Below are 9,974 nucleotides of genomic sequence, written 5' to 3'. Positions count from 1 at the left end.
CTGTGGGATCTAACTGGTCACTGGGAGGGAGCCCTTCATGGCATCGGACCAGAATATCTCTGGGACCGCCTTCTGCCGCACGAATCCCAGCAACCGATTAGGTCCCACAGAGTTGGCCTTCTCCGGGTCCCGTCGACCAAACAATGTCGTTTGATGGGTCCCAGGGGAAGAGCCTACTCTGTGGCGGCCCCAACCCTCTGGAACCAGCTCCCCCCTGAGATTAGAACAGCCCTCACCCTCCTTGCCTTTCGCAAACTCCTTAAGACCCACCTCTGTCGTCAGGCATGGGGAAATTGAAATATCTTTCCCAGGCCTATACTGTTTATGTATGGTATGTTGTGTGAATGTTTTTTAAATTATGGGTTTTAGCTTTCTAATTATTGAATTTGTATTTTACAATGTTTTTCTGTTGCTGTTATGAGCCGCCCCGAGTCTGCGGAGAGGGGCGGCATACAAATTTAATAAATAAAATAAATAAATGTGGTAAAATGTGGTCTCGAAGATACTCTGACCCTGAACCATGTAGGGCTTTGAAGAGGTAATAACCAAGACCTTGAATTGTGACCAGAGACTGATAGGAAGTCAGTGCAACTCACGAAGAATTGGTGTAGCGTGGGTGTATCTGGGTGCACCCACTTTGGAGAATATATCAAAAAGAATACTGTATATCCAAATATATCCTGACATTCTTTTCAACCCAGAAAAATTGGGCAATGTTATGCAGGGGAAAGAAACTTTGTTAGTAATGTAAAAGCCTCGTGGGCAATGAAGCCAAATGTGACCTTGGATATCAGGGAGATATTTCTAAAATTATGGGTCATAAAAATCAGCTAGGGGCTGCACCCATAGAAGACGTGCCTTCTCTAACTTTCGGCAAGCAGAGTTTTCCATTCTGCAAATTTATGTTTCCTGCTTCCAAAGTGGTTTTGCTGGGGATAACATGGCTGTTACTGGGTGCTTTTAGGAATGCATTTATTAGATTTAAAAAAAAAAATCTGCCGTAATAAATATCTCCTTTTTTTAAAAAATAATTTTTTTATTAATTTTAAATGTTAAAACATACATATGTTGTACATACATACAACATAAAAACAGTGTCCTGTGAAGGTGCACCCATCACCTGACAACTTACATACATACCCCACCACCAATTGGAGGGTCTGCACTAACATCTTTAATATTCTTCTAAGCTGGAATCTGCGTCCTATTTACATATCAAAGGGTGGTTCTAATTTATTCTTTATGGCTAAATCACAAATTCTACTTGTCATATAACCTCTCACCATGTCCCATCGTTCCATCAGTTTTTTCCATTTATTTTCATTATACATATTTATCTTTACCTCCATAATTTCAAAGCAAATGTGGTCCACCACGTACCGATACCAATTCTGTATCGTCCATTTGGCTGCTTCTTTCCAACCCAATACAATTACTGGTTGGGCGCATTCCAATGCTGCTACTTTTATTTCTTTAAATTCTCTTAAGTCTCCCTTTTTTACCAGTACAGTGATACCTTGTCTTACAAACTTAATTGGTTCCAGGACGCAGTGAAAAGTTTGTAAGACGAAACAATGTTTCCCATAGGAATCAATGGAAAAGCAATTAATGCGTGCAAGCCCAAAATTAACCACTTTTGCCAGCCAAAGCGCCCATTTTTGAGCTACTGGGATTCCTCTGAGGCTCCCCTCCATGGGAAACCCCACCTCCAGACTTCTGTGTTTTTGTGATGCTGCAGGAGAATCCCAGCAGGGAAATCCCAGCATCGCAAAAACGAGCGCTTCGCTGGCAACGGAGGTGGGGTTTCCCAGCGAAGGGAGCATCAGTGAAATCGCAGCATCACAAAAAACACAGAAGTCCTCAAAACCCCACCTCCGGACCTCTTGTGTTTTTGCGATGCTGCGATTTCACTGAGGCTCCCCTCTCTGGGAAACCCCACCTCTGGACTTCCATAGCCAGCGAAGCCCCTGTTTTTGCGCTGCTGGGATTCCCCTGCAGCATCACAAAAACACAGAAGTCCAGAGGTGGGGTTTCCCATGGAGGGGAGCCTCAGGGGAATCCCAGCAGCGCAAAAACAGGTGCTTCACTGGTAACGGAAGTCCGGAGGCGAGGCATCCAAGTGGCGGTGGTGGGTTTGTAAGATGAAAATAGTTTGTAAGAAGAGGCAAAAAAATCTTAAACCCCGGGTTTGTATCTCAAAAAGTTTGTATGATGAGGCGTTTGTAAGACGAGGTATCACTGTACTGCCATTTCTTTTGTAATTGTCCAATTAATATCTAACATCCTGTCCAAGGATGTCTAATACTCCTACCTCCTCCTATTTTCCCCTGTGAGGTAGCTCGGGCTTAGAGAGAATGATTGTCCCAAAGTCACTCAGTTGGCTTTCATAACTACAACAGGACTAAAACTCCCAATATCCTGGAGATTGGCCCAAAGTCACCCAGCCAGCTTTCATAGCTAAGGCAGGACTAAAACGAAAGGGAGCCCCTCCCTTATGAAACCAGGTTGCAACACCTTGGTCTCTTCAGCCTTGAAAGGCGGCATTTAAGAGGTGACTCGATCGAAGTGTATAAAATCATGCACGGGATAGAAAAGGTGGATAGAAAAAAAATATTTTCTCTATCACACAATACTAGGAAAAGGGGCCACTCCCTAAAGCTCATAAGTAAGAAAGTGAGGACAAATCAAGGGAAATATTTCTTCGCCCAGAGGGTCCTTGGTTTATGGAATTCACTTCCAGAAGAGGCCGTGACAGCTGTCAGCCTGGATAGCTTCTTTTTTGAAAAAATACTTTATTAGTTATTTACATTTTTAAAAAGGGTATAAACAGTACAACATTTACAGAGTGCGTAAAATTACATAATTATTTGTGCATAGAGAAAAAAAGGAAGAAAAGGAAAAAGAGTGAGAAGACAGGAGGGATAATAACATACATATATACAAATCCAATAATAATAATAAAATAATAATAATAATAATAATAATAATAATAATAATAATAATAATAATAATACATATATACATTCAAGACAGGATAAAGCATTGTGCTTTATACATGAGTTATTTTGGTATCAGAACTTGGCATTTACACCTGCTAAATTGCAGGCTAATTGTTTTATGCAGCATATTCATTTGTAACAGTATATTTTTTTCCCTCTTATTTATTATTACACATATATCTTATTAATTTATCCATTAATGTATCCATTTCTATGTGAATGCTTTCATATCCTCTATATTTTTCCATGGTATAATAGTGCCTTACAATGGTAATATTTCCTCTTAGCAATAATTTGGTTTTTCTCTCTTTATTCTTTTATTTTATTTTTATTTATCCAGATAGCTTCAAGGCAGGATTAAGATTCATGGATGCCAAGTGAAACAGATGTCCATGTGCCTCCTCTATGTTGGTTGAGGCAGGCAGGGTTCCCTTGGGTCCCATTTGTTGGGGGTCAAGGGAAAGGGAGGGTTTTGCCTTCTCTTTCTGCTCAAGATCCCCATGGACAATTGGTGGGACACTGTGTGACCCAGAATGCTGGACTCGATGGGCTTCGGCACGATTCAGCATGGCTCTTCTCATGTTCCTGTGTTCTTAAGGGTAACTGATGTTGTTCTCGGGCACCACCTTAGTAATGGAAGGATGGGTTGCATCACCTGCTGTTTTCCTCCTGGAGATGCCAAGCAGGTTATAGGCCAAGCTGTCTCAGTCAGATGGCACCGAGACTCAAAGAACTAGGAGTGTACACTTTACCCAAAGCCAAGCCGGAGAACGGGATCGACTGGAGGAGCGAGAAACGAGACAACGAAAGCAGCTCCAGAGCTCATCACCCACCATCTGTCTTGCCTCCTTGGCCACAGGTGGGTTGTTGCCTGGGGAACTCCTTGCTACAGTAAATATAATATTTCCTCTCTGCTTGGATGGGTCAAATACAGTAGTACCTCTACTTAAGAACGCCTCTATTTAAGAACTTTTCTAGATAAAAACCGGGTGTACAAGATTTTTTTTGCCTCTTCTTAAGAACCATTTTCTTAAGAACCCGAGCTTGGAAAGATTTCCCAGGAAATTTGAGAGCAGCACGAAGGCCCGGCCAGTTTCCTGCCATTCCCCCTTTAATCCCAGCCATCTTAGGCTTTTCTGGGCTGCCAGAGGAGCCTTTCGGTGGCGCTTAAGGAGGCTTTGGCAGCCCAGAGCGAACTGAGGGAGGTGCGTGCTCCTCTTCACTCCCTCAGAGTCCCTCTCTTTCTTTCTTTTTTAAGCCTTAAAGTTTTAGATTTTTTTTTATTCACCTCACCTCACCTTCTTCCTTCGGCAGCGACTATCGTCCTCCTCTTCTTCTTCCTCCTCCTCCTCCCACCCAAATTCCGAGCTTTTATTTCTTTCCTAATGGGTTTGCACGCATTATTTGCTTTTACATTGATTCCTATGGGGAAAATGGCTTCAACTTAAGAACGTTTCTACTTAAGAACCTGGCCACGGAATGAATTAAGTTCTTAAGTAGAGGCACCACTGTAACTAGCTATGTGCATATATCGAACACCATCAAAACTGAACACTTTATATGTCGTTTAAGTTTATTTGTCTATCCATTCTTTTTTCTTTTTTCTTTCTTTCTTCTCTTTGTATGCTTAAAAACATAGAAACATAGAAGTCTGACGGCAGAAAAAGACCTCATAGTCCATCTAGTCTGCCCTTATACTATTTCCTGTATTTTATCTTAGGATGGATCTTTGTTTATCCCTGGCATGTTTAAATTCAGTTACTGTGGATTTATCTACCACGTCTGCTGGAAGTTTGTTCCAAGGATCTACTACTCTTTCAGTAAAATAATATTTTCTCATGTTGCTTTTGATCTTTCCCCCAACTAACTTCAGATTGTGTCCCCTTGTTCTTGTGTTCACTTCCCTATTAAAAACACTTCCCTCCTGGACCTTATTTAACCCTTTAATATATTTAAATGTTTCGATCATGTCCCCCCTTTTCCTTCTGTCCTCCAGACTATACAGATGGAGTTCATGAAGTCTTTCCTGATACGTTTTATGCTTAAGACCTTCCACCATTCTTGTAGCCCGTCTTTGGACCCGTTCAATTTTGTCCATATCTTTTTCTAGGTGAGGTCTCCAGAACTGAACACAATATTCCAAATGTGGTCTCACCAGCATTCTATATAGCGGGATCATAATCTCCCTCTTCCTGCTTGTTATACCTCTAGCTATGCAGCCAAGCATCCTACTTGCTTTCCCTACCGCCTGACTGCACTGTTCACGCATTTTGGCAATGTTCACCCATTTTGCTTTGTCTGTTTAAATTGTTTTTACATGTAGAAACTTAATAAAGATTATTTTTTTAAAAAAAACACAAAACACAAAAGTAACAAATAACAATATGAAATCCGAGGGTAGAAGCTTTTAAATCTGCACCTGGTTACCTTTGCCTAGAGGCAAAATGACTTAGTCAAGGTGAGCGATGGAATGTTTTAAAAATGCAGATTTAGTTCAGCCAGGACGACTCCATTCTCTTATGTGTCATGAAGCACAACACAACCCCCCAAACAATTCAATAGCTGTTTCCCTATCCATGCTCTCTCCAAAGCTTAACAGTTCCTCTCTGTTTTGAAGTTCCAGCCTGGGATGACTGACATAAGCCCTGGGATCCTGGAGTGACATACATTTCTTGCTTTCCAACAGTAGTTTATTTTCCTTATTTATTTATTTTATTTGACTTCTATGCCACCCAATCCTCAAGGACTTGGGGTGCAGCAATTTTTTTTACTACCACACTGTAGGTGTGGCTTATTTTGTGGGTGTGGCTTGATTGTCATGTGACCAGATGGGAGTGTCAGGTATGATGCGCGTCCTACTCACTCCCTGCGGCAAAAAAAAAATCTCACCTTCCCCAGGGTCACGTGCCTCCCCTGTCATCGCAGAGCCTTCTCTGTGGTGGCCTGGCCCTCTGAAACCAACTCTCCCCAGAGATTAGAATTGCCCCCACCCTCCTTGCCTTTCGTAAGCTGCTTAAAACCCACCTCTGCCGCCAGGCATGGGGGAATTGAGATCCTCTTTCCCCCTAGGCCTTTACAATTTTATGCATGGTATGTCTGTATGTATGTTTGGTTTTTATAATGAGTTTTTAACTGTTTTTAGTATTGGATTATTATTATATGCTGTTTTATTACTGTTGTTAGCTGCCCCGAGTCTGCGGAGAGGGGCGGCATACAAATCCAATAGATAGATAGATAGATAGATAGATAGATAGATAGATAGATAGATAGATAGATAGATAGATAGATAGAGATAGATAGATAGATAGATAGATAGATAGATAGATAGATAGATAGATAGATAGATAGATAGATAGGATAGATGGATGGATAGATAGATAGATAGATAGATAGATAGATAGATAGATAGATAGATAGATAGATAGATAGATAGATAGGATAGGATAGGATAGGATAGATAGATAGATAGATAGATAGATAGATAGATAGATAGATAGATAGATAGATAGATAGATAGATACCCTGTTTCCCCGATAGTAAGACACCCCTGATTGTAAGACATATCGGGGGTTTCAGGGGGGTCGGCTAATATAAGCCGTACCCCGAAAGTAAGACATATGTCTTACTTTCGGGGGAACACGGGGGTATTGCCGGGGGGGGAGCCCGATGACGTCGCTTCCACGCTCCCCGCGCGCCCCTCGCCTTCGCCTCGCCGTGGCGCCACCGCCTCTTCCCCTGCCGAGGCTCGGCTGCAAGCGGCCAGCAAGGCCGACCGGCTCCGAGGCGAGCAGCCGGAGCTGCGCCCTCCTTCGCCCGCCTCCTTTCCGGCAGGCAGGTGGGGCTGCCCAACTGCGCAGAGCGGCTCCTCCCCTCCAGACACACGCTTCCCCGACACGCGTATGTGGCTCCACGCGTGCACGCCACTTGGAGCCCTGAGGTTGAACTTGGAAAAGGGCTCACGAGGCTCCTGTCCCGCGGCTGCCCTTCTGGACTCTGGGGAGATGCCCCTTTCAATTTTTTTCCAATGTAAGACATACCCCGAAAGTAAGACGTAGTGGGGCTTTTGGGGGTAAAAAGAAAGTAAGACACTGTCTTACTTTCGGGGAAACACGGTAGATGATAGATAGATAGATAGATAGATAGATAGATAGATAGATAGATAGATAGATAGATAGATAGATTAGATAGATGATTGATTGATTGATAGATAAATAGATAGATAGATAGATAAATAAATAATTAAATAAATAATAAAATAAATAATAAATAATAAAATAAATAATAAATAATAAAATAAATAATAAAATAAATAATAAAAATTAAAATAAAATAAATAATAAAATAAATAATAAAAATTAAAATAAAATAAATAATAAAATAAATAATAAAAATTAAAATAAAATAAATAATAAAATAAATCGCTCCGTGCCCATCCAGAGGGCCTGCCCCACTATTTGAGAAGCACTGCTCTAAGATTAGGTTAAAAGGCTCACCACGTCTCCTTTAGATGTTGCTGCACAATACAACAGCTCAGGCATCAAAGAAACCTTACCTTGGACACAGGTCGAGAGGCAGGGTCCCGACATGAATTTCTTTCCTTTTATCAGTTGACCATTCTGTAGCACCTTTCCTTCATTCCTTCTTTGGAATCCCAACCTGGGCCTCCGTAGTTGGTATGGAGCCAAGAGAACTTTGCCTGGGAATGCAACTTGCCCACTGAATGTTAGGCAGAGTTTCCACTTCTTACTCATCTTCTGCAGATCAAAGGCCCCTCCCTGAGTTGACTGCACCTCCTTCATTATTGTAATGAGCCTGCCTCTTTATGAAGCAGAACATCTGGTTGCAGTTGCTCCCCGAGCGAGGATTTCCCACGTTCAAAGAATTGCAGCAGGAGGTGTTGTGAGCAGTCCTCGGCCAACTCTGATAATGATGGATTCTGAGGAAGATGAGCCAGGCCCATCTTAGTACCCTGGGCCAGTGGTTTTGCCAGCTGGGGCAGAGAATGAGAGTGAAGGAAAAACAGACCTGGATGAACCTGAAAGATCAACAGAGGTGGCAGAGATGCCAATGACAGTAGGGTCTGACTTAGAATAGGAGGAAGAAGGAGAAGCAGAAGAAGATGAAAGAGAAGGAGAAAAAGAAGGAGGAGGAGGAGGAGGAAGAAGAAGAAGGAAGAACGAGAAGGAGAAGAAGAAGAAGGAGAAGAAGAAGAAGGAAGAAGGAGAAGGAGAAGGAGAAGAAGGAGAAGGAGAAGAAGAAGAAGGAAGAAGGAGAAGGAGGAGGAGGAGAAGGAGAAGAAGAAGAAGGAAGAAGAAGGAGAAGAAGGAGAAGAAGAAGAAGGAAGAAGGAGGAGGAGAAGGAGAAGAAGAAGAAGGAAGAAGGAGGAGGAGGAGGAGGAGGAGGAGAAGAAGAAGAAGAAGAAGAAGAAGAAGAAGAAGAAGAAGAAGAAGAAGAAGAAGTAGACCATGAGGTTTTGTTAGATACCCACTTTAGAAGACTAATAAAAAGACAAGAATACTTGTATGGGAAAAGGAAGTAGTCTGTAATTTGTTAACTCTAGGGAATTGTTGACTACTCCCCATAAGTGTGGCTGATGGGCTGATGGGAAACTCAGGGTGGAGTTTCAACGTTTTGTAATGGAGTCAGTTGATGTTTGGAGGTTCCAGCCATGTTACGCTAGCCAACTGTTATTCCTCTGCTAAAATCCTTGGAGTAGAATTGCCCTGTCTGCAAAGAGCCTGGAAAGCTGTAAAAGTAAGTCATTGAAACTGGAGACTCTTTATCTCACAAAGGAATGTGCAAATTAGCTTTGATCTTCGGCAGCAGCCTAACCATGGAAATGTTATCTTTAAACTCCTCTCACTGAGAAGCTGCCAAGATGAACTCACATGCATGACTTGGGCTTGTATTAATGATGCTTTCTATATAAAAAGATTTGATTTGAAATATCAGCTTGTGGATTCCTCCTTTGTTTTCAACCTGCGGAGGCCCTGGTCAGGCAAATGACCAGCTGTCTGCAAGGACTATAAATCCATTCCCTACCATTCAATCAGAACTGAAGAAGCTTCTGGGATGAGGAGCAAAACATCTTCAAAAGAAAAAAAAACCAAGAAAGTCCAGTTGCCTCCTGAAAAAAATAAAATAAAAGCACTTTTGGGGTGCCCAGAAATCTGTATATCTGTATCTCACCTAAAGCTCAGGTCAATGTACCGAGGTGGCGCAGTGGGTAGAGTGCAGTACTGCAGGACACTAAAGCTGACTGCTAGATCTGCAGGTCAGCGGTTCAAATCTCATCACCGGCTGAAGGTTGACTCAGCCTTCCAGCCTTCCAAGGTGGGTAAAATGAGGACCCGGATTGTGGGGGAAATATGCTGTTAAAAAGTGCTACTGCTAACATGTTGTAAGCCGCCCTGAGTCTAAGGAGAAGGGCGGCATTAAAAAAAAATTGAATAAATAAATAAATTCAAAGGAGACCTCACCTGCTCATAGAAACATAGAAACATAGAAGTCTGACGGCAGAAAAAGACCTCATGGTCCATCTAGTCTGCCCTTATACTATTTTCTGTATTTTATCTTAGGATGGATATATGTTTATCCCAGGCATGTTTAAATTCAGTGACTGTGGATTTATCTACCACGTCTGCTGGAAGTTTGTTCCAAGGATCTACTACTCTTTCAGTAAAATAATATTTTCTCATGTTGCTTTTGATCTTTCCCCCAACTAACTTCAGATTGTGTCCCCTTGTTCTTGTGTTCACTTTCCTATTAAAAACACTTCCCCCCCCCCCCGGACCTTATTTAACCCTTTAATATATTTAAATGTTTCGATCATGTCCCCCCTTTTCCTTCTGTCCTCCAGACTATACAGATTGAGTTCATGAAGTCTTTCCTGATACGTTTTATGCTTAAGACCTTCCACCATTCTTGTAGCCCGTCTTTTGCTCAAGGTGCAAAATAAGAGAAAGAAAAGCAACA

The sequence above is a fragment of the Erythrolamprus reginae genome, chromosome 11, assembly GCF_031021105.1.
Source record: "Erythrolamprus reginae isolate rEryReg1 chromosome 11, rEryReg1.hap1, whole genome shotgun sequence".
Lineage (NCBI taxonomy): Eukaryota > Metazoa > Chordata > Lepidosauria > Squamata > Dipsadidae > Erythrolamprus > Erythrolamprus reginae.
This window is presented reverse-complemented; position numbering follows the sequence as displayed.